We start from the raw sequence: 24,396 nt of genomic DNA on the forward strand, positions 1-24,396 counted from the left end.
TGGGTAAAGGAAAACTTGAGAATTCTGGCCAAGTTCAAAACCAGCGATTAAAATCTACAACTGTCCTCATTTTTATTCCAGAGATGCAATGGGTTAAACCCACATAAGCTCAGTGGTGCGTACATATTAGATGGCACACATGTGACATAAGGTTGTGAAAAGCCACATGCCACCTGTTACACGGCCTCCTGGGATGGAGAATTAACCGATTGTCTTCTGCAGATGTTACAGAGTGAGGCAGAAACCGTTTCAGTCTATCTTCAGTCTTTCTTCAATGTCTTGTTATAGTGCTGATGATCTGATGGGCAGAATGGACTGACATGTACTAATCTAATGGTGACGAAAATGCAGGGGAGCAGATTTATTTGTAGTTACAAAAAAAACCTTAAAAATTACTCTTCAAAAACTGTCCTTACAATGCCCTCTTTAAAAACGATACTCTGTGACTTCCTAGTTACATTTGTTTGCAGGAAAGCTGGGTGACAAGCAATATAGCTGCCATCAACACCCTCAGAGTAGGGTGGCAAATAATATGGCTACCATTATGCAAAAATCAATATGACACACATTAAAGCCAGCGCCTATGTGTCGTAAACTACACAATGTTTTAGGCTAAGGCCCCACAGGACGATCCGCAGCGCTAAAGCGCTGCAGGAAAAACTTCGGTGGGATCGCATCACAGTTCTTCCCGCAGTGCTTTGAACAGAAAGTTCACAGAGATTCCTCTGCAGACTTTCTGTTACCAATATATCTACAGGAAAGACGCCATCGTTTCCGTAAATATAATTGACATGCTGCGATTTCCAAAACCGTGCTGGTTTAGAAAATCGCAGTGCGTCTGCACTGTGGTTTTAAACACATGAATCCCATTCACTTTGCAGTTACTCTATAACACAGCGGGCAAATCGCTGCGTTTCTGGCCCGTGGGGACCCGGCCTTACTGTTTCTGCAAAGTGGATGGAATTTTGGCTAATCCCATCCACACATTGCAGAAAGATATCCACAGCAGACATGCTGCGATTTAAAAAAGTTGTGTTTTTGTAAATCGCAACATGTAAATTCTACCTACGGAAACACTGGCTTTTTCCGTGTAGGTTTGATGGAAGCAGACTGTCCACATAGGATAACTCTGTGGAATTTTTGTGAAAAGTGCTGTGGGAAGATTCCAAAAAAGGGAAAGGGACTGTAGCTCACCACATGTATCGCACATAACCAGGAACTTCAGGGTGCACGGCCAAACGACTCCGGACTCACAGAGCCAAAATCCAAAACAGGTAATAAATAAGAAATTTTCTGGTCCGCATTCCTGAGGTATCTTTTAAAATTTAACTTTTAATTTTCCATGTAAAACGCATAAACTCACTCCAAACGTGACAGTGAAGACACACAAAAATGCTTAAAAACCTATGGATTTGGGCTGGTTGATGCGTTTCTGGGCTATGATTAAGGGGTGAGCACTCTTGGCTTTGGCTCAAAAATCCACAACAAAATCTGCAACAAAAAAAAGCTGCAGTTCCGCAACGTAGGGCTTCAGCCTTAGCCTAAAGTTTTCAAAACAGTTGTGTGTCAATGATGCACCAAAACTATTCTCAACTATGTCAGAAAACTGACGCAGGCTAAAGCCAAACGTTGCAGAAACTTAGCTTTTTCTATTGCAGATTTTGCTGCGGTTTTTAAGAGCCAAAGCCAGGAGTGGATTGACAAGAGGGTAGAAGTATCAGAACTTCCTAGATATTTCCTGTTCCTTTTGTAGCCATTTTTGGCTTTGGCTCAAAAATACGCAACAAAATCTGCAACAAAAAGAGCTGCATTTCCGCAACGTGGAGCCTCAGCCATAGAGGGAAATAGTAAATTCCCACCATTGTTTTTGTGGCACAAAATATTTTCTGTGTCACAAAAGAAATTAATTGATCATAGAATTAATTTTGTTGGCAAGAATTGACGTTCATGATTACAGAATCCATTTTGCAGTCGCAAAAATATGTTTTGTGTGCACAGGATTGATATTGTGATCATTTTTCTGTGTGCACAAAATAAATTAGTTTTGCTAAAATCAATGTGTTAATGTGTAATTTTGGGTGGGCCAGCGTTTATCTCACCAGATCTCTATATGCCTGGGTGCCGTGGAAGAGAATCCATGGAGTCCAGGCATCCATGAATGATTTGCAGGCATCTCGAAGGGACATTGTGAGATCCTCTATGCCCTGAATGTCCTCCACCCTACAGATCCAGTGGAGAATAGAAGATGGATTAGGCGATTTACAGAGTGCCAGTATACAGGCTCTGGTGGTGTTGATGTGTCGTAGGGAGGATTTGCGTTAGGCCTGAAGGGAATAGTCCAAGAGGTGGAGAAGGAAGAAGGCTGGCGTGTAAGGGAGAGGGACCTGGAATACCTGACCGATGACTCTGTGGACCCCGTCCCAAAATTCCCTCAGCTTAGCACAGTCCCAAAAAATGTGCAGGAGTGTCCCCTCCTCCGAACCACAACATCAGAAGATAGGAGAGGATGACGGGAAAAACTTATGTAATTTGGATGGGACATGATACCATCTGGTCAAGATTTTGTATCCGCCTCTTGATACTTACTAGCTGTCGAACTCTTGTGGGCAAATTCAAGAATTCTGGCGCACTGCAAGCCAGAAAAGGTTATATTCAAGTCCACCTCCCACTTGCTACTTGCTCAGATAGGTGGGTCTGTGGCTCGGAGGAGGAGAGACCAAGAGCAAATAGAAGTCCGAAAGGGAGTGTCTGACCGGGCTGGACCCAGAACAGGCCTTCTTGAACTTCGATAATGGACTATCATAGTCCGGGGAGTTGGGCAACGAAGAGAGAAAGTGGAAGGACTCACCACGGGAATGTTTACTGAATTTTTTCCCAGAAAACTACACTCACCGGCCACTTTATTAGGTACACCATGCTAGTAACGGGTTGGACCCCCTTTTGCCTTCAGAACTGCCTCAATTCTTCGTGGCATAGATTCAACGAGGTGCTGGAAGCATTCCTCAGAGATTTTGGTCCATATTGACATGTTGGCATCACACAGTTGCCGCAGATTTGTCGGCTGCACATCCATGATGCGAATCTCCCGTTCCACCACATCCCAAAGATGCTCTATTGGATTGAGATCTGGTGACTGTGGAGGCCATTGGAGTACAGTGAACTCATTGTCATGTTCAAGAAACCAGTCTGAGATGATTCCAGCTTTATGACATGGCGCATTATCCTGCTGAAAGTAGCCATCAGATGTTGGGTACATTGTGGTCATAAAGGGATGGACATGGTCAGCAACAATACTCAGGTAGGCTTTGGCGTTGCAACGATGCTCAATTGGTACCAAGGGGCCCAAAGAGTGCCAAGAAAATATTCCCCACACCATGACACCACCACCACCAGCCTGAACCGTTGATACAAGGCAGGATGGATCCATGCTTTCATGTTGTTGACGCCAAATTCTGACCCTACCATCCGAATATCGCAGCAGAAATCGAGACTCATCAGACCAGGCAACGTTTTTCCAATCTTCAATTGTCCAATTTCGATGAGCTTGTGCAAATTGTAGCCTCAGTTTCCTGTTCTTAGCTGAAAGGAGTGGCACCCGGTGTGGTCTTCTGCTGCTGTAGCCCATCTGCCTCAAAGTTCAACGTACTGTGCGTTCAGAGATGCTCTTCTGGCTACCTTGGTTGTAACGGGTGGCTATTTGAGTCACTGTTGCCTTTCTATCAGCTCGAACCAGTCTGGCCATTCTCCTCTGACCTCTGGCATCAACAACGCATTTCCGCCCACAGAACTGCCGCTCACTGGATGTTTTTTCTTTTTCGGACCATTCTCTGTAAACCCTAGAGATGGTTGTGCGTGAAAATCCCAGTAGATCAGCAGTTTCTGAAATACTCAGACCAGCCCTTCTGGCACCAACAACCATGCCACGTTCAAAGGCACTCAAATCACCTTTCTTCCCCATACTGATGCTCGGTTTGAACTGCAGGAGATTGTCTTGACCATGTCTACATGCCTAAATGCACTGAGTTGCCGCCATGTGATTGGCTGATTAAAAATTAAGTGTTATCGAGCAGTTGGACAGGTGTACCTAATAAAGTGGCCGGTGAGTGTATATATATCAATCTGTTCAGCTCATCCTGCTCTGTATCATGCTGGTTCCTCTTAACAGATTCCTTTTATTAGCGGGGCTCTAGAGTGGTAACAAAGAGTGTGTCTAACTCCTGGAGAATCCTTCCTGTCCTACAAGAAACAGATAAACTATTGATTTCAATGAACACTTTATAATGCTTCATTTCCCCTGTGGTTATTCTGCAGGAAAACTGAACACCTACTGACAGGTATCTGTACAGACTACAACTGTTATCTGGGAGTCCCAGTAGGGGGGCACTTTGTGATGAACTGTCAGCAGACCCTTCTAACAAGTAGGGATTGTCCCCAGTGAACAAGCCCTTTACCTGGGTGGTATACAATGTGACTTCCATTGAATCTCCCACAGAGCTCTGTGACAACAGAAATATACAGTAGCTATGGGTGATGAACCATATGGAAGCCGCTAAAGCTCTGCAGGGATCATCACCCAAATTTCACGGGGTCTTGAACAGCAGATTTGCCTAGTTATATAAAGAAGTGCTTTGAACTGACTTCTCAGAAACTGGTGGTAAAACTGGCACGTTGGTATTGACTAGACATGCTGCTAGAATAACAGCTTTGGCCATCTTTATACAGACTACAGTCTACCATAAACTGCAGTATGTCGCCTGCTGTCAGGGTTTAGACTCTAGGCGTGAAACCCATGCTAGTGAACTTCAGGATTAAACTTCTTGGATACATAGGAGGGAACCTTCTATAGTGGCTGCGTCTGAATTCTGGGTTAAAATAGGCTCATCTAATTTTGGGCCATTTTTCCAACTAGCTAGACAAGGGGGTGTGGCTTAGCTTGCTTAAGATACAACTGTGTCTGCCACAATTGTGCTAATATTCTTACATAAAATTCTGGCAAAGGCTAGGTTCACACTCTGCTGCAAATTCTACCGAAAATTGGCAGAGAGAAAAGTCCTGCACAGACTTATAGTCTATGTGGTCCGTGGGTGTCTATGGGTAACCATTGTTTTACCAGACGGGCATTTCCATCTTTTGGGTCCCCTAGGTAGATCCATATGATGCCGAGCCTAGTCTAGGGTAAAGGTGGTATAAACTTAGGCTATTCGTCTCCTACCTTTAGATGTCTTCTCCTTCGCCTTTCCGTAGAAATCCTGGTTTTCAACAGTAGGCAAATGAGTTCTCTCGCAGCAATGGGAGCGGGCCCCAGTGCTCAAACAGCACTGGAGGCGTCCCCAATGCTCCAGCATCGCCTCCATCTTCTTCAGGAATGGGTCTTCTTTGCGTCTTCTTCCCAGGGTTGGCTTCAAACTTCTAGGCCTCTGGCCTAGGGCAAAGCCGACTGCGCATGCCTCCTGGCCGTAAGAAAATAGCCACTTACAATACTGTGTAAGGGGCCATTTTCTTGTGGCCGGTGGGCATGTCCTAGGCTCGAGGCCTAGAAGTTTGAAGCCAACCTCCGGAAGAAGACGCGAAGAAGAACTGGTCCTGAAGAAGATGGAGGCAACGCTGGAGATTTCTCTCGCAGCATTGGGGATACCCCCAGTGTTGTTTGAGCGCTGGGGCCGCCCCCAGTGCTGCGAGAGAACTCATTTGCATACCGGCGAAAACCGGGAGTTCTATGGAACGGCGGTGCGGAGAAGACATCTAAAGGTAGGAGACGAACAGCCTTTCTTAAGGCTATTCCTACGTGTTAGGCTGCTATTCCTATACGCCGCATTATTTTGCGGCCGCAAAATCACGCCCGCAATATAACGCGGCGTATACGATCCTAACTCCCATTGAAATCAATGGGAGCTTTTATGGCGCGCAAACTCTCACACGCCGTATACGTGCCACATCACGCGGCACGTTACATCGTGTGAAGGCAGACTTAGGGAGAAAAAAATTCAGTTTAAATGATAGGATCCCTTTAATGCAGCCGTGTGACATCTGTTAAAAATAAAGGATGTCACACAGCCATGATACACTGTTGTATGAATGTAGGCCAAAATCTCTACATGTAAACTCTTTTTGTGAATGGCCCTGACCTTGCACTTTCTTCAGGTCACATACACTGTGCATTTCAATGGAGTGTTATACAATACCTGGCTCTCAGGATTTGCATAGACAGATTAGACCTTGGAGATTTGGATACATAATTTGGTAATGAAAACTTTTACCTCCCATAAAGTTTGCAGTGGAGGTGTGGTCCGTATAAAATACTCTGCACAAATCTTGCAGCTCTGTTTGTGAAGTTATAGACATCTGAAAGAGTCTAGATAGCAGATGACTCTGCATATGTGTCTCTGCATGTAAGTAGATAACACCAGTCAGGGAGGGGTGAGAACACCTTAACTACTTTACTTCCAGGGGAGCTGGCGTAACCAGTGAAAAGGAATGTGTGCGCCCAGTAAAACAACACTGAATAACTAATCCATTTGTGCAGATCTCACTGCATAGAATAGGAAATGCAGTTACCCAAGCATGTGCAACAAGAAACACAGTGATTTACAGGGCAGAATTCTTTCCAACAAACAGACCTATAAGTATTTCTTTGTTGTCATATAGATCTCATAGCAGTGGGCCTGCAGGTCCCATGTAATTCTTTTATGGAAGATTCTACTGCTTTCAACGGGATCCACCAATAATCCCAAGGCTTGGGGGGACTGTCTGACAATCCAACTTTCAGAGAGAATTAGGATTCCATAGGTCATGTATGCATGTTGATGTTGAGCTATAAAGCTATGTTCACGCATAGGAATCTGGGGCTCAAAATCAGGACCAAATTCCGTCATGAGTCTGCAACCCAATGAAAACATCGAAGCAAGACGTTGAAAAAAATGAGCGTCACGCTTTAATGACCTGCAGAATTTATGGTGTGGGACAATCAGCTGTGTGTGTGGTGTAACCCCTCATTCACATCTGCATTGGTATTCAATTCAGGGGAGTCTGCATGGGGACACCCGAACGGAATACCAAACGCATTTGCAAGCGCTGTGCAATCAAAGCACATGGACCCCATAGGCTATAATGGGGTCCGTATGCTTGCTGTGCACTGCCTGCACGAATCATGCAGACAGGAAAGTAGATTGTGAACTACTTTCCTGTCCGCATGTTCCCTGTGGAGATCTGGCGGCAAGCACATGGACCCCATTATAGTCTATGGGAATCTGTGTGCTTTCACTGCACACCGCTCGCAAATGTGTTCGGTATTCCTTTCAGGGGGGTCCCCATGCGGACTTCCCCGAACGGAATACCAACACAGATGTGAACAAGAGGTAAGCCATGGCAGAAAACTGATGCAGAGGAATTGGGAGGTAAGCAAACAGCACACGTCTGCAGATTCGGAATTGGCAAAAAGTCAAAACTTTGGGAAAAAAAAGGACTTTGTGGCTTTATTATTGTCAGACTTTTTGCAACATTATTCAAAAGTCTTAGAAAAATTTGTGTACACATTTGGGAATTTCTCCTCCCATCTATGAAAGTTTTCTGGAGTAGATATGTGATCATGTGACCATCTTTGGCCTTTTTCTTGCACCAAAGATGCACCACTTCCTCCATTCTGCGCCTCATTTGCCACTTTCCATGAATGTCTTGCCCCATCATGTTTATTTTTATAAATAAATATTTTTATTCATTGGTTTTTTGGCATATGTTTGACAGAAATTCTACACCAACTCCTAACTGCTGTGGATTCCTTAAGTGTACATTTGATCCATTAATAGACCGGAGCCTCTTCATAGATCACTCGTTCCCCATGGCAGTAGGGATCATTATTCAGACAGACCTACAAAGCACCGTTCTTCATAAATCTGCCCCATTTAAAAGCTATCTATGACATGGTTACATAACAGGAGCACAGGTAGTTGTGACAACTCTGTAAAACTTTTGCCACTGTGTAAGACAGGTCCATCAGAAGATCTTACCCTAGGTTCACACTAGCATTTGGGTCTCTGTTGTTTGGGTCCGTTGGGGATACGAAAAACGAAGGCCCTGTCCATTTAAAAACTGTTTACCAATGTAAAACTGCTAACCCTATAGGTTAAAATGGGGTCCAACAGGTTTCCTTGCAGGACTTTTCTCTCCATTGATTTTAAGCAAAATCTGCGGAGACTCCACCACAGATGTGAATCCAGCCTTGTCCATGCCTTTATTGTTCTAAGGACTATATCCTGTGTCCTAAATTGGGATAGAGTACAAAGTACCTGCCAAACTCCTATGGCGGAGGCTTATCTCTCAAGAAAAAAAGAACTGGGCAGGTGAAGTCTGTCTGAGCCTTATCTCCTTCATCATGAGCCGTTGGGGGAGAATTTGAAGAACGCCATACAAACACACTATATACATTAGATAGCTGACTGATCCTGGCGAAATAGGAGAGGTCAACCAATAAACCAAACAAATGTGTATGGCTAGCTATACCCACCATCATACTGCTAACTATAAAATATTACAGTATTTACTTAACGGGATTGTTCAACTCCATTATTATTTTGCCAATAAGATATGGAGAGGGGGGGGGATAGTCTAGTACCACTTTTGCAATTAAATATTTGATACTTTTGTGTCAAAAAGGCAGAAATATTGTAGGTATGATACCTTTATTGACAAACCAGAGAAACTACATTTACAAGCTTTCAAAGCACTGAGGCTCCTGGAAACACAGCACAACAGTGGCAAGATACTACACAAAGGCAATTAGTTCATGGGGTGATACATAAGTAAGATAAAGTATGGGTTGTAAAACTGAGGTTTTAAGGATAAGGACTGAGGGGGAATTGGAGTCAGACTGATGGAGGGGTGTGGATTGTGTCCATCTAAGAGCTCATCCAAGTGTCAGATTAAGTCCTTTTGTCAATGATCTCAATTTGATCTGATCAGCTTGAATTCTCTAAATTTTTCTCTCTTTGTCATTCTTGAAGAAACCTTTTAGAATTAGGACTTTTATAGGATGGAAATAGTGTTAATAAAAAAAAAGGTTTACTCACTGTTTACAGGACCTCCGCCCCACTATGAGCAGTCTGGTCCCTATTCTTGCCAGTCCTTGATGATACCTCCTGTCATTGGCTTGAGTGGTGACCTGTATGTAGATGATAAGTGCTGAGGCCAGTGGGTTGCTTCTTTGAGTTCAGGTCACCGCTGAGGCCAGTGATTCACTAGTTTGTGTACAGGTCACACCTGAGGCCACAAAAGGAACGTTACCGGGAACAGCGTGGACTGGGATCTTGCTGTTGAAACGGAGACTCTATAAAAAGGTGATTTAATATTTTTCACACTATTTCCAGTCTACAACAAATTTTTAACGAGGTCAGACAATCCCTTTAACTATTTTATATAATAATATTCAACTCATAAGAAGGCAAGTGATAGAAGCCACATGTATATGGTGTTAAAAACTAAATTTTTACAAAATAAAGTAAAAAAAAAAACAACAAGCTTATAATATCAAATTCCCCATGACAGCTTCCTTTATAGAATACAGGATGAACACTGCACTGGTAGTTCTGCTATCTCTACTGACAGAAGCAGTGTCGGACTGGAGGACCTTGGGGCCAAGCAGAAGAGGGTTCACCTCTTATGACCGTACATAGGTTTTATCATGAATATTTTCTATTAGCCTATTTATGAATTAGCCCTCTCCCTACCCACAAGTAAGGAGGCCTTCTATGGGGTTAAACAGAGAGTGGCTACTTATCTACCACTAGCTATCTTATGTGTGTGGAAACTTTACATTGTGGTGAACAGACATTTAAACAAAAAAACACTGCGCCCTAGCCCTCATGAAACTTTCTCATGGTGTTCAAAACCGAATGTAAAAACCTTGTAATACATATTTTTGTAGTGTGGTTTTCCTAGGAACAGTTCTAGGAATACTTCCTAGAACTGCTCAAGAACAGCATGTGGCACTATAAGGTGTTGATAAACCAATGCCAGCACTGAGTCAATGGCAATATGGTTGCTCCCGTAGGCTCTGCTACTCCGATGTCACCATACTCCTCCATGCCCAATAATCCACTGTCCCAGGCCTGCCCTTTCTGAGCTGCCTCCCAAACACTGACACACTGGTGATGGATATACAGGACACACTTTTATTACTGTAGTAGATTTTACAGCACATGGAAGTCTTCAGTAAAGTTACAGTGACAAGTAACCAATGAAGGTTAGGACAAGCTCCCTAAGATTCCAGCACATGGTGGTGAGCAGACACTGCCTGCTAGAACCAGTCCTCTCGCATAAGAGGACACTTGATATTATATCTGTGTTTTATATGATTATTATTAGGACATTTTTATCGTGAACCAGGGGGTGGCTTTAATATAGAAATAATATTTCATCGCATTAATATTGCACCTTCATGGTGCATTGGCCATCCAGTTCACAATAAGAATATCCTGATAAAGTTATAATGGATTCACAGGATAGATCACCAGTGTATGATATACTGTATGGGGGACCAAGAACCAAGACCCACACAGATCCGCTGTTCCAGCAGTCTCCAGAAGCTGGTGCAGTGGATGGGGAGTGTGTGCAGGAACATCACTGCAATCTGTCCAAAACATAGCAGTGGTTTCAGGAAACTGCAGCCTGCATGGACTACCCATCCACTGCACCACCTTTTGGTGTCCTGTGGACAGGTCATCAACATGAAAAATCCATTTGGATCTCCAAAACCCCTTTTTAGGGGGCGTTCACACTACCGTCATTGTCCGACAGGTAGTGTCCGCTCCTAGTGTCCGTTCAAAATCTTGCACGGACATTAGCATCGGACACTAGCTGTGTCTGTGACATTTTTCATTCATTTAAATGGCGATCGGGTGCGTTCTTTTGCACTCCGTGCCTGTCCTTAAGTGTCCGTTCGTAAAGATGTCCGACTTTTCAAGCGGACAGAAAAAAACCTACATGTCGCTGTCTGCTTGAAAAGTCGGACATCTTTACAAATGGACAGTTAAGGACAGGCACGGAGTGCAAAAGAACGCACCCGATCACCATTTAAATGAATGAAAAGTGTCACGAACACAGCTAGTGTCCGCTCCTAATGTCCATGCAAGATTTTGAATGGACACTAGGAGCGGACACTACCTGTCGGACAATGACGGTAGTGTGAACGCTCCCTATCAGACCCAGGGTTTGTTAATTTTCATAAAATGGACACCAGCTTCTCAGAATACTCTATGCCCAACAGAGTAGATTTATTAAGACTGGTGTGTAGTATGCGAGCCTTATGGACTTCTTTTGGGTCCACTTAAAAAAAAAAATGGATGTCAACTCTTTTGGCTCTTTCTGTCCACAAGTGGTGCAAATTTCGGCACCATTTTGGCCAAAAAAAATCATTACGCTTTTATAATTTTCTGCTACCCCCTTCTCTCAGCTGGTTCATAGAGGGGAGGGACTCCGACTACCAAAGCATAGCACAGCCTGAGGACCTAGTGGCCACCATTTTGAGATATGAGGAAATTGGAATTGGAGGATCCCCACAAGAAAAGACGACACTTAATATCATATCTGTGTTTTATATGATTATTATTAGGACATTTTTATCGTGAACCAGGGGGTGGCTTTAATATCAAAATAATATTTCATCACTCAATAGTCCTCCACTGCTACAATGAAGACGTATTTGGAACATGGCGAAAGAAACCTGCAGAGCGGCCATATTACTTTGGTGATAAAGCAAGAACTTGTATTTTATTGGTGTTTTTTTATTTTTTATGTAATGTTATCTTTTTTTTTTTGTTTACATTTTATGTCATAGGCTGAGAGTCAGCATGAAATGTATTCTCATTGCTATCAATGTGAGGCATGAACTTTTCCCCATGACATAAATGAAGTCCTATCCCAGTGTAGAACAGCAGAGGGACCAGATCAGCCGCGCTGTGATCTGCTGCCTCCTCCACAGCGTCTCACTGCTCTGACTGGAATGTATTGCAGCTGCCAGGCCAGCTCTGTGACTGCTGCGTTGGATGAGCTCGGCGCTCCACTCGTCACGCCTGCCTCATTTTCAAGTTTTCAGGGTATGGTAACAAAGAGTGGCTGTAGTAGTGAGCTGAGAATAGTGAGCCAGTCGTGTCCTGTGTGCAGGTAAGTGTGCCAGTGAGGGGCCCCCTGCACCCCACAACACACTGTATCCCCAACCCCCCCAGCCTGTGCTCCTTCTCAGCCTGTGAGGCAGCACAATGCACTAATTTCCTGCAGCATGCTCTGGAGAAGGGGGGAGGGTGATCCTCTGCTATATTTCCTAAATATTTCATGAATTCACTCTTTTACCATTGCAGTCTGCTTGTGTTTGCACTGCTCTCTGTTGGGGCTAGTTGCTTTGCTTTCTATGTAAACATGACTGTGCAGGAAGCCATTATTTCTGGCCATGTTGGGGTGCTGCTGACATTACCCAGCCATTGTAAGTTGTGCCCATGGGGGTATATTGTGTGGGGTGGCCGGAGAAGTGCCTCAGCTTGTGCAATGGATGTGACTGATCTGCTGGGGTAAGAATCTGGGGTAATTTGCCCATGCACTATAGTTTATAAAACTTCTGCAAGCATCACAGTGGTGGAAAGTGTGCAGCAGTCTATGTCCTGTGTGGGCTTCATATGACAGCATGGCCTGGGCTGGGGTCCTCTGTATGTAGCATGCATGTAGGCATGGTCACGTATCAGAGGTGTGATCATGGAAAGTGTCCTATGTATAGCCTTGGTTACCTTCATGTTTCCCTTCTGAATTGTTCTCTGTATCCAGCCTGGGGTCCTGTGGGGTTACAATGTGACAATTATAGTCTATATTATGTGTAAGTGTAGTGTAGGCATGATATTATATATGTAGTAAGTTATTAGGAGATCATATGTCATTAATGCCACGAAAAACACACTATTTATTCTGTATATAGTGGAATCTTATTGTGTAGCAAAGTCATATTAATCTTGTATAATATATATCTATAGTGTGTGTGTGTATATAGTGTATATATATATATATATATATATATATACACACACACATAACTGACACTTATATATAGTGCCAATTAACCTAAGCCTTTTTCACAAAGACACTGTAGATCTGCAAAATATTTCTATGATAATATTACATCATTACATATATTTTCATTATATATATATAGAGAGAGAGAGAGAGAGACTTTTAACCCATTCACTGCACCAGAGGCAATGAAAGGGTTAACCAGGAGTCTTAGGTGGTGGTGGGGGGGTTAAGGTCCCCATTTGTTCCCTGCAGCCTGCTTCCTGGGTCAGACTGTCTCTTGGGACCACATGCAGCTCAGTGGGACAGTCACTGTGAAAAGAGGCAAGTGTCAGCTGTATGCTAATGTGGAGGACAGTATTGTCTGCTCCTGGGGAGGAGGGGACATTCCACCGGTCTTCAGGATCAGACCCACTTATATCACTGCCACACACTACGCTGGCCGCCACTGATTGGGGGAGGATGTAATGATGGTGGGCTGAGATCACTATGGAGCAGAGAACATGAGTGTGGGTGTCATGTGCTCGTGTAATTGGCTGCAGTGGAAATGGTTAATCGCTGTCGGCATCTGTATAGTGTGGCCTGGTAGTCCATATACTTAGTAAAGATGAGATGTCATCTATATCCCTTCAATATTATGTGTATGTGCAAGTTGGAACTGATACAACGTTACATTGGCCACACAGGAAATTCCAGGTCAGTTTTTGGTTAAAGCTCTAATTTCTTAAGTATGTTCCATAAATGTTCACATCTGTCAGATTTCCTTCAGTCTGACTCCTACCCCTAATGCAAGTTTTCCATTACTTTACATACCATATTAGGGAGTTGCTATATGAGCAGTTTTCTAATATATTACAATTGCTTCTTATAGTAGTAGTAATATTTTTGACAATACAGCTTTGTCGCAGGTGCTGTTGATGGTATTCCTACATTGTCTGTATATTCATGTGAAATTTCTGTAATTGAAAATCTGTCTCATTCATCTGAATGGGGTTGTGTCTGCAGCATGCCCATTAATTTCTGTAAATCCCATTCAGATGACTGGGACCATTGCAGGAATTTCTACTACAAATATGTCACACATGAACATGCTGTAAGAATATGTACCCACAAGATGTATACCATGAGGAATTGAGGCCTGTAAACTTGAGTAGCGCTCGGGCTACCTGGCAACTTTGGCCATGACTCCCCTTGTACAATCAAAGACTGTTAGTGACCCAACGTGTGGGGCATCTTCAAGTTGCAAAATAGTTGAATAATATTTCATTCATGGTGGCGGCACACTGGGGGTCTCAATGTGAATCCATTCTTTAGCCTTAGTAAAGGGGTCACAGCGCAACACGGCAATCTTTGGTTGTGGGTAAAGTTGCCATGTCTTAATGAGTAATGAGATTGCATCTACGTGCCGTAGAAAATATCATAGCTATATGTATATACACATACATACTGTATATACACACCCCTTTCAGTGAGTGGATGAAAGCCTTGGCAGTTCCGCTGCAGAATCCACAACAAATTTGCACGCTACTCCCACAGACTCTGTAGATTTGTGCCAAAATCTATGGTGGATTTTTCTGCTGCCCATATAGGCACATTGCCAGGGTCCAATTCTGAAGATCCCAGAGCTGCCCTGCTCCGTTAACAGCATTGACCCTACCGTAATGGGGCAACTCTACCAATATCATATTGGGGGAATCGCATTATGAGCGATTTCCCAATATAAGTAACATGTCTTCCTACTGGGGCTTCTTGCCGGATAATATTGCAAGTGCCTGCAGTCAGAGTGCATTCATCTATAGCAATACAAAAGTTTTTTTTTGTGAGAGGCCCCTTTGATAAATGAGAACAAGACTGGTTTACATCACGCAGGCTCCTGACATGTTGAAATATAAACTGGCACAGTGTCACGTGACCTGTGTCTGAATAGAGCCGAGAGATATCCGAAACCATCCTCAGCTACAGGTGTATAATGGTGTCAATCTGGATAAATCAGAGCAGGGTAAGTGGCATCAAGTTCCTGTTTCTGAAGTCGGAGCATCAGATGACCCTATTTTGGTGCAGAATCAGGAAGCTGGCAGCAGCACACGTCTCTCACTTCTTATTCCTAACTTATTCCGTTCTGTCAGGATCTGGAACAATTGCCTGCATGCTCTCATACCTGAGCCGCATGGCAACTTGTGTGGCGACACTGCCTACTTGTTGCAACTCCACCTAGGGGCCGAATATGAAATCACAGCATCAACTGAACCTGCATTTACAGGATGTGCTATGTTCACATGTAGCAGAGCTGACTTTGCGTTTGAAGTCTGTGTGAATTAGAATAATTTCTCCCAATTTTAGCTGCGGCCCAGTGTAATATTACAGATAACAATATCTCAATGCTCTGTGCTAGATAACAGCTTGTCTCCATGTGACTGGGTTTTGTGTTTCGTTGATGTATCTTCTCATTGGGCTGCGTAGTTGGTAGGCCAAACCACCGACTCCTACTCCTCTATTTTTCCACAGCCTGACTCTGACTCCTACATGGCAGCCGTGGTCAGTCAGAAGCTGAAAAAATCCTCTAATTTACTAAAAAGGCAGTGAGTGAATGAAAGGAAATATATAACAATCTATACAACTAATTTATACAATAGTAATAATTCTATAACACAATTTACAATGATTTTAAGTTGGAGTTTGTTACTTTTTTCTGACTCTGACTCTCTGTATTTGGATCAAGTATAAGGCTCAGGCTCATGTCCATATTATGGCTGTATCTTGTATGGCGCTTTAATAGGAATCCTATAGAGGTAAATAAGAGTTCTAATGGACCGCTATATGCCTTTGCTTCATACAGGCTTACTCCATTTTTCATTTGTTGGATTTCTTAATCTGAGGGGTTTTTGGACCAGATTTTGACGCGGAGGCCGCCTCAGAACCGGTCCAGAAAATGGCTAGCCGCGACTGGATGCCATTGCAGTGCACCGGCATCCAGTCACGGCATTCTGCTCCGGATGAGGCCTAAATGAATAGACTCCAGGACTAGAGCTTTGGAAATATAGAGGAGTCTGAGTCGTTGGCCTTGCATGTCACTGTCGGGTTGTGGTTTTTCCATCATTTTCCATATATCATGGCAAAATGCTGTGGTTAACAACCCAAGGGTTCCTCAACAGATGCCATTTTGACAATTTTTGAACTCAGCTGGCCTATGTATTGCTTTAACGTTGAACTCCCATGGGCTGTGTTTACATCTGCATCAGAGTCTCCGCAATGTCCGCCGAAATTGGTGAAAGAAAAGTCCTGCACGCACATTTCCCGTCCAATGCTTTCAGTTTAAAAATAATGGACACCCCATTATAGTTAATGGAGTCTATCGAACTCTGTATGTAAGCACTGCTTAATGATCCGCTTGTGTGTTGTCCTGGTCCACAGATGGACCAGAACAATAGACAGCCTGGCCTAGATGTGAACCTAGCCTGAGGAATCAAATCTGTCAAAGTAGGCATTAAAGTTTGGAGCATACCATATTTCTTGATGCAATATATGATAGCATTCTGTAGCATTGTGATAAGTAATGGAATAGTCATAGAGTGAAGACGGCCATTCGTTTCAACCAAACCTACATATACTACAGAGTTAGTTTTCAACAGACATTTAGTCTATGTAAGCATAAGTATTCATCGCCCTTCCTCTTCGCCAAAGAAATCTAAAGGCTGAGAGCCTCCCCAGATATTGGGGGCTTCTGATGTGGCTCCCTGGAGCAGTGGGTATCTATGTATGCTGGTGACACTCTTCTGTATTTGGGAAACCTGGCTAAGTCTCTAGATCCATTATTAAAGATTTTGGACAATGAACAGACCTACACATAAACTGGGACAATTCTGTATATCTCCCTTTAGATCCGATCCCTCCCTCGCTCTTGGCGCATACACAGTTGCAGATAGTACGAGACTTTAGGTACCTAGGTATGCAAGTCACAGTTGACCCAAAATACTTCATTACATTAAATCTGGCCCCATTGTTGGACCGCTGTCAAAACAAGGCAAATATATGATGCCATCTCCCACTGTCCATGGCGGAAAGAGGCAATTTGATTTAAAAAAAATGGTGTTCATGCCCCAACTGCTGTTTGTTCTCCACAATCCTTGGAACTGGATCCCATTGCGATACTTCTCTAAAGTGGGATATTCTGATCTCTTCTATGGAAGCGCAAACACCCTCACACTAAATTCGAGTTTCTCCATAGAAACAAGGATGATGGAGGGCTCGCCATTACTAATCAATGGCTTTATTACTTTGCCTCGCAGTTGCAACACTTTAAGGGGTAGGGACGAGAGGAAAGTATGGGAAGGGTTGGATGTTTAGCTACCTTGTGGAACAATCTGTTCTTGTTACTAGAGGCTCAAATGGGAACAAATATATGTCAACACTGCCCCACATTACAATTATTGTACAAAGTATGGGACAAGGGAAATGCTACCCTAAATTTATAGGGTCCTACCATCTTCACGCATCTTTGGTTTAACCCCCACCTCCCTGAATTTGCCAATTTAGAAAACTTCAACTCATGCAGAGCTAGGAGGATACAGAAGATATTGGATATAGTGGCTGAGCTTGGACACCTTGAGAGACAGGTTTAGCCTCCCCATGGTGCTTTTTACCCGTACTTACGATTATGTTGTGTGTTTAGAACACTATCCCGCACTGTGCCCTTGTATCCCCAAACGCACATAGTCATGGAAGTGCTGGAACGGTAGACCAAGGCTCTTATTTCTATTCTGTATGAACAGCTTTTTTACAGCTCGCAGTACTAAGTTCTCTGCGTGTAATGAAGAAGTGGGAGATGGACCAAAGGGTTCATATACTTATTTTGACCCCTACAATATCACTTAGCAAGGCTCATAGTTGTGTTCTCAATTGTTTTTAATACATAGAGTATTAAAAACAATTGTCATGTAATATAAATGGGGTATTTGTTCCCCCTCTTCCTGTCCCAGGTGTGGCCAAGAGAACACTCACTTGATGTATATGATATGCGAGTGCGCTCACTTAGGTTCCTATTGACGTGCAGTCTTGCGCATGGTCAGGAAGATTTATGGTGTCTCATTGGAGCCCAACCCAAGAGTGTGCATCTGCTGGATAACAAACTCTTGGATATCAAACATATACCTGAATTGATAGGTTTATCCCATATTTTATATCATGCCCACACACTGGTTGCAACAGGGAAGTCCCAGTGTGAAGGAATAGTTTACTCTGCTACACAATATTATCAGATTGGAGAAAGCGACTTATATCAAGCACAATGCTGCCATTAAGTTTGAAAGTCTTTGGGGCCCCTGGCTGTGCCCCCTTTGCATGCCGTCCTGAGCCCTTCTGCAGTCGTAGACTGAAACTGTGGCCCGGGTCTTATAATGCATCTGTCCTTCATTTCAGCCCCTATATATTATTAATGCCACAAATGGATAAACGATTTATGAGGATTTTTTTGATATTACTCCTCCACCCTAGAAATTGCAGAAATCAACAATAGACTTTAATGAAAACCACTTTCCCCCATGTTAATGTATTGTTCCTGTTTTACTGATATACTGCTGCATTATTTTATTGCATCACTGCTGTGTATGGCAGATTTAATCCCTTTCTTGTCCTTGATATACGAAAATTGAACAAAAAATTGTGTTTAATAAAAAAGTATCTGATAACCCCCCCCCATAGATACTCACACTCAGAGCCACATGAATATGCATATGATGGACTAATTATAACAGGGAAATCATATTTGCAGTGTGCTGTACGGTTTATGGCAGCCTATGTTCTATGAATGGGGCAAGTACTGAGGCGGTCACATTTCTTACCACCATATTACAACAATGTCTCTGCCTGCGCTGACAACCTGAATCACATGTACTTATTAAAGGGGTATTCCCATGACGCTTGTTCACTAACCTGCAGGCTGTTGTGCTCTCTTCACTTCATGCTTTTCTCGGCACATAGGTGGGCGGGGTTTCACTTGCACGGGATTGGTTATAAATGAATTACCACAGTGTGAAGCTGATGTAGCAGAGCTGGATTTGAGTCCGTTTGCATTACATACAGAGGTAACGGACTCCCTATCTCAGCCCTTATCAGCCAAATTCAATGAAACCGACTGATAAGAGCTCAGAAATCCCGGAGCTCTCACCTCCCCTATCTGAGAAGCTCCGCTACTTAAAAGACACAAACAGCTCAGAGCTGCTCCCAGCGTAAAATCCACGTAAACTAGCAGTATAGATAGGATCCTTGTGATGGGACAGCCCCTTTAAAGGAGCATTATCGGTTCCCGTGCAGGTTGTGTTTCTGTCATGCTATCTGCCACATGGCAAAATGCAGGTAAAACTTATGGAGATCATGTGTTTTACCTGTACTTGCTGTGGCAGTCAGCTATATGCTACATATACTAGTTTACTACACTATTCCTAGCCATACAGCAGGTAGTATGGCACTACCACTACATATAGGGGAAGCCACAATCCCCACAATTGCAGATTAAGTACCATTAATTTCTATGACCCCCCCCCCCCCCATACATATCTGTAGTTCTTACTGATCAGTCTGTAGGCCATAGAAACCATCTCCAAAGTATGGAGCAGGTTCTGTTGTTGGCCTGGCCGTATTTGTGGCACAGATACAAGTGTAGGGGATCATACAAGTCTTTGCAGATCTGTGATTGCGGATGACCTACCAATGCAATGTGGAGTACAAAAAATACAGAATACATGACAACTATGGTCACATCCGTGTAGCCTTAATTGCAACATGAACATGTACCTTTAGACTAAAGTGTTTTGTTTTTTGTTTTTTTTTTTTTAAAAAAAGTGTTTTCCCGATATGTTTAGAGTGGTTGCTATATCAACTAAAGAAAACCTGAATCACTGAAACCAAGTGGCCAGCATATTCTATGCACACGTGTTTGCACATTGTACAGGAACTTGCAGCACGTCAGGAAATAGGGTTTAGGTGTGCCTATAGGCAAGCACTTCACAGTTTCAGTTACCGTAATATAGTAGTTTTTCATGTAAAATGATAGAAAACAAAGTCTTATACATAACCAGACAGGTGTTACACGACCACGATATGTAGTAGTATTATAATAGATATGGGCAGACAAGTGGAAATTAGGCTACAAGATTCCAGTGCAAGAATGAACAGTTTACCAAATTTTTTAAAAAATTGCCTTGCTTTATTGCTAGGTCATAAAGGATGCAAAAAAAAAGCACGCCAATCTGAAGCGGAAATATGCTGGAATATACAACATGGGTTTTTGGTTACAGCTTTCAAGACGTGTGCTTTGTCATTGTGTGTCCTGTGTTTTTTAACAGCTAGCACACTGACCCATTATTTTCTGTGACCTGATAGGCACGCCCATGTACTATCAATGGTCTGTGTCGGGAACCTGAAACTCAGAACTTCGTTTTGCAGCCCAGGCTCACTGCAGGAAATAAATGGCCCATTGAAGGCATAGATGGCACATGGATATGGTCCATGTTCCGCTTGTGCCGTTTTCCATAGAGAAGTGCCAAAACTAATAACTGGATCTGACGGCTGGCATCTCATGTTTTCTTTATTGGTGTCACATTCATCATCAATCATGTCACAAAAGTGGTGTAAAAGAATGCACTATCTACACCAATAAGGAACTGCCGAGGATTTGCACCGAACCGCAAAGACACCGAGAGTATGTGCCTAACTTGTGTTGAGACGTGGCCCTCCGCTGGTGAAAGGGACCTTATTGAAACCTACATATAATACGTCTTGCTGGCTCAAAAGTGAAGATATTTATGTAGTAGACCCTGAAAGTAGCCCTTCTCATACATCCCCCTTTTCTTAACATTTGCCCCAGGCTAAGGTATTCCTTAGCTGACATGCTGATCAGGTACTTAGCATAGTAATAGCCTCTTGTGCAGATCCCCCGCACCATGTCATTGTGCTTGATGAGTAAGTCACTGACAACATACTTGGGCTAAAGTTCTTTGTCCATGGATGTGGTCCAAAACATCAGACCTTTACAATCACCAGATTAATGGATTCATATAGAAGGGATGTATCACAGCCGTCAATGTTGATCGTTTGTATTTGCCAATTTGGTGTCCTCTGACAGATCAGAACAACGGACAAATAACTGTAGTGTGATACTATCTTAGTCTTAGCGGACAGATGAAAGTAAGATACTAAAATGTGTCAGTAAGGAAGGTGAGTACTGTCCTAAACTAGCCAAAAGTGGAATGTCATAGAAGTGACAAGTGCCTGCTAATAGCCCGGTGAGAAGATTGTATAGGATAGTCACAATATTCTGCCATATGGTATGTGTTAGACTGACATAGACAAGTGTGGTTCACAAATACTAGACTGGGCTTTGGGGGGGGGGGGCATCTGTGCGAGGCATCTCATTTCCACTTTGAGCTGTAATCTGTAGTAAAGAGTTGACATGTTTAAAGGGGTTTTCCAAGCTTATAAAAAAGTACAGAAAAGTACCTATGTGTCTGAATATTCACCATAGCTTAGAAGTAGTTATATTATTTTGCCTAGCTCTGTGTAGTGCTTTTATTTTGATTACATTCAGGGCTTGCTGTGGATATGGCTACCATATAAGACTATAATTCCCATGATTCCTCTCCCCGTTGCAAAAATTTCATCTATTCACCTTATCCTGCATGTCTGTCTAGTATAAGGGCCCCTTCACACGGCGTAAGCGCGCCGCTCATTTAGACACGTATACACGTGTCCGAGCGCGGCGCTTCAAAACAGAGCCCATTGATTTCAATGGGAAGCGCGCATATATCGGCATATCAATGGGCTCTGTTTTGAAGCGCCGCGCTCGGACACGTGTATACGTGTCTAAATGAGCATCGTGCTTACGCCGTGTGAAGGGGCCCTAAGACATAAAACAATTGCCTTCACAGGCAACACTTCTCTGCCACTAAGAAACTGTTCTGCTACCCAGCATGTGAAACACAATCCTTCTACAGACAAGGACATCAAGGACCAATGGAAATAAAGGAGCATTGTGTTGTGTGAAGTGCTGTACATCAGGAGGTCAAGAAGGGAGATAACTATGTGTGTAGACAATAGAACTTCACACAAGCAAGAGGTAAATTCTAGGAGTTACAGACTAGTTTAGTGACTAATCTATGTCCAAGTGTAAAAATGTTTCAAGAAGGGGTTATTTCTGCTTGCAGGGGGTGATGGTGCATGCCTTGTTTTTTTTGTGTGTTCTTATGGCACCTGATTAAAAAAATAAATCCTCTGTGTGAAATCCTAGGCCAAGTAAAAGATTCAGGCACCTGTGTAAAATATAGTTCCTGTTTGGTGAATAGGATGCTTCCACAGTTTTATTGCTCTGGTGGCCGGGGTGCGGTTGTGCAGGGTAGATGGCGCTTTGAGTATTTTGTGAGAAAAGCGCATTATAAATGGTCGTTGTTGTAAAACTGTGACTTAGATGATGACATAAACCATGGTTGCAGCTCATTTATGGTCTGTATCAGTAGATGTCTTGACCCAATCTGTCTAACGACCAATACGAACGGATTATGAGGAACACGGTTGTCTATACTGGAGTCTATGGGGTCTGTTTTTTTTTTTTTTTAACCTTGGAATTGCTGGACAAAAATGTTGGGCTTGCAGGTATTTTGTGTCTCACAGACAGATGTGAGCTGCTATATGTTGCATGTGACTTCTTCATGTCCCATATACATGTAACCCTGTCTGTGTATTCTAGCACTGTAGTTTACGATATACAGTAAATCGCATACCTGAATTCTGGTAATGCGCTTACCTGCTGAAGCTTTGCTTGCATCTGCTTCCCCAAGCCTTAGAAGAATATTTTCATGTTTTGACTGACATCTGTGCCCCCAAGGTGTTTTTGAGCCAGTCTCAGGATTTTTTTTGATTTTTTTTTTTTCTTGCTGACAAGAAAACAGGTACCTCACCCATCTTCTTCTTTTACATCACAGGCAAAGCTAAAGAATGTGACACAAGTTTTCATTCATGTATATGCTGTGGTCTTTGAGCTCTTAAAGGGGTTTTCCAACAAGCTTAACCAGATTTATATTTGAATTGAATATAAAATTTAAATTTTTTCCAAATAATAATGAAAATTTTTACCAGTTTAAGAAATATAAAGGTCTCTGACTGAACATCTTTGTCCTGACAGATATTTGATTGGTTGCTAATGGATACAGTGGATACAAAAACTTTATATTTTTCTAGAACTTGTCAGAAACTCCATCGTGATTTCCTTATTGCGGCCAGATTGTCTTCTCATGTAGTGTGAGATAACCTGTCACAAAAGAAAGTCCCAGTTGGTTTTTGACAAGTCCTATAGACCGTAAAGGGTTTCTGCTTTCTGCTCTTACCCACTGGCAACAATCAAGACGACTGTCAGTACTAAGACTACTACAACTCTGCAAAAATTGTAATAATTTTTGCAAATGTAAATTAATCAGTCACCAGGGTGAAGCTTATTAAGTCTGCAAAACAGTTAGATAGGTCCAACTCACCTGAATTATTATTTTTTTTTTAAATCCCTGTAAAAATTTGTGCCCTAATATTTATTTGTTTACTTCTATGCAAATGAACAGTCTGGTGCACCGAGGGCAGTTCCATTGTTCCAAACTGCTGTATCCCAGACTGCTCTTATACTCCAGTGTGAATGTATGAGCACAGGGCTAGGTGAGATTTCATTTAAAGGGATTCTACCATTAAAAACCTTATTTTTCTAGTTGACACGACAGAATAGCCTTAAGAAAGGCTATTCTTCTCCTACCTTTAGATGTCTTCTCCGCACCACCGTTCGCTTCAAATTCTGTTTTTTGTCTGTATGTAAATGAGTTCTTTTGCAGCACTGGGGTCAGTCCTCAGCGCTCAAACAGCACTGGGAGCGTCCCAAATTCTGCTAGCTAGTAGCAGAAAAAAGAAGCGAGCTGCCCTATCTTGCTGCGGATTCCGTGACTGACCTATTCGCAGTGCGAGGCTCCCTCCCGATTAGGCCCATTCGTTTGGGCCTAATCCGGAGCGGAATGCCACGACGGGTTGCTGGTGCACTGCACTGGCATCCCATCGCGGCTAGCCGCATGGAACGTCCACACAACGGAATGCAAATTCCGCTGTGTGAACATACCCTTCATCCACCAGCTCAGGGGAAACTTGAGAATTTTACAGAAAACATGCAGAGGGAAATTAAATGGTCACTGTGTATATACTGTGTAGCTTTGGTAACTTTTATACTACTGTATGGTTCCTCAATTCTCAGAATAGTTCAGTAAAGCCCCATGCAAACAAAGAAATCTGGACCTGAAAATCCTTGATTTCTGGGCCTGAACTTACAACACAGTC

At 42.9% G+C, this 24,396-nt stretch overlaps 1 protein-coding gene across 2 annotated transcripts in view; it reads left to right on the forward strand.

Annotated features, from left to right (window-relative positions):
- The first annotated feature begins 11,993 nt into the window (after positions 1-11,993).
- TFDP2 (transcription factor Dp-2) overlaps positions 11,994-24,396 on the forward strand; it is a 46,855-nt gene continuing 34,452 nt past the window's right edge. Inside the window, exon 1 of one of the 2 annotated variants that reach the window (XM_075269015.1) lies at positions 11,994-12,153. The gene's annotated coding sequence lies outside the window, so the exon portion shown is untranslated. The remainder of the gene's footprint in view (positions 12,154-24,396) is intronic. The other variant, XM_075269014.1, reaches the window with a different exon arrangement.

This window comes from Leptodactylus fuscus, chromosome 3 (genome assembly GCF_031893055.1).
Source record: "Leptodactylus fuscus isolate aLepFus1 chromosome 3, aLepFus1.hap2, whole genome shotgun sequence".
NCBI lineage: Eukaryota > Metazoa > Chordata > Amphibia > Anura > Leptodactylidae > Leptodactylus > Leptodactylus fuscus.